The 1461-nt window shown below is 53.0% G+C and overlaps 1 protein-coding gene across 3 annotated transcripts in view; it reads left to right on the plus strand.

Annotated features, from left to right (window-relative positions):
- The window catches only part of PODNL1 (podocan-like 1), a 22499-nt gene that overhangs the window by 13024 nt on the left and 8014 nt on the right, over window positions 1–1461 (plus strand). The gene's annotated exons all lie outside the window — the stretch shown is intronic.

Here is a 1461-nt window from a genome sequence, read left to right on the forward strand (position 1 = left end):
CTCCCCCGGGGCCGCCGCCGCCGCTCCCAGCCCCGCTGTTCCGCTCCGATTTCGAGCTGGGCGCCATTTTCACCCCCTCCCTCCACTTCCGGAGCAACCGGCCCCTTCGCCCCACCCCTGCCGCCTCCTCATTGGTCCTTTATCGGGACAGCGGCCCGCCGGTTGGGTGAAAGCCCGCACTCGCGCTATGCCTGTCTATCAAAGCCGCCTCGACTCTTGATTGGTAGCGACAGTAACAGCCCCCGCGGCCAGTTGCTGTATTCCCGCCCTGCCTTAAGGACGTACCACTCGGAGGTCCCGTTTGTTTGCCTAGCCCAGATAACTTTGATCTGATAGGTGGATATCTGTGTCTGTCTCAATGGCGTCACGCCCCCTGTGGCTAGCGGGTTTCCATGGAGACCACAGGCGGTCCAGGCCCTTGGGCGGGGCGACGGGAGCCTGTGGTCCACCAAGACTCGAGAATCCTCAGCCCCGGGCTGCCTGCGCCCGGTCTGGGTGGGCAGAGGCCTGACGAGGATACTTGGGCGACAAAACCAGGCCGAGAAAAGAGATTTACAAAAAAAGGAAAAAACGATGGGATTCGATGAAAGCTTGTTTCCGATGGGCGGATTGGTGGGATGACGGTGTTGATAATGATAGCATCAATCAGGTATCGCTCCACATACGACAGACAAGGTTCTGAGCTTAAACAGTTCGATGTGGCAGGGCCCTGTTGTGCCCATTATGCAGATGATGGCAATACAAATAAATGTGGAAGGGCCGCTCCGTGCATCATATTCGTATACATTACCTCGTTGGTTTTATTGTTTTTAGACAGAGCCTCACTTTGTCACCCAGACTGGAGTGCAGTGACCTGATCATGGCTCACTGCAGCCTCGACCCCGGGCTCAGATGATCCTCTCATCTTAGCCTCTCATGTAGCTGGCACTACAGACGTGCGCCACCATGCCCGGCTAATTTTTTGTATTTTTAGTAGAGACGAGGTTTCATTATGTTGGCCAGGCTGGTTGCGAACTCCTGACCTCAGGTGTTCCGCCCACCTAGGCCTCCCAAAGTGCTGGAATTACAGGCATAAGCCACCATGCCCGGCCTAATTTTTTGTATTTTTTGTAGGGATGGAGTTTCACCAAGTTGTCCAGGCTGGTCTCCAACTCCTGGGCTCAAGTGATCCTCCCATCTCTGCTTCCCAAAGTGTTGGGATGACAGGCCAGCCCATTTAATCCTCTGAACAATCTAGAGGATAGGTTTTTTTTATTATATTCATTAAAAAAGTTTTTTGTAGAGACAGGGTCTCACTATGTTGCCCAGACTGCTCTCCTGACCTCAATCGATCATCCCATCTTGGCCTCCCAAAGTGCTGGGATTACAGGCATAAACCACTGTGCCCAGCTGATTTCAAGGGTTTTAGGAGTTACGTGCCAGAAAACCTGAGTAAGACCAAAATAGATGGTTTTTTTTTTT

This window comes from Mandrillus leucophaeus, unplaced genomic scaffold, assembly GCF_000951045.1.
Source record: "Mandrillus leucophaeus isolate KB7577 unplaced genomic scaffold, Mleu.le_1.0 Scaffold230, whole genome shotgun sequence".
Classification (NCBI taxonomy): domain Eukaryota; kingdom Metazoa; phylum Chordata; class Mammalia; order Primates; family Cercopithecidae; genus Mandrillus; species Mandrillus leucophaeus.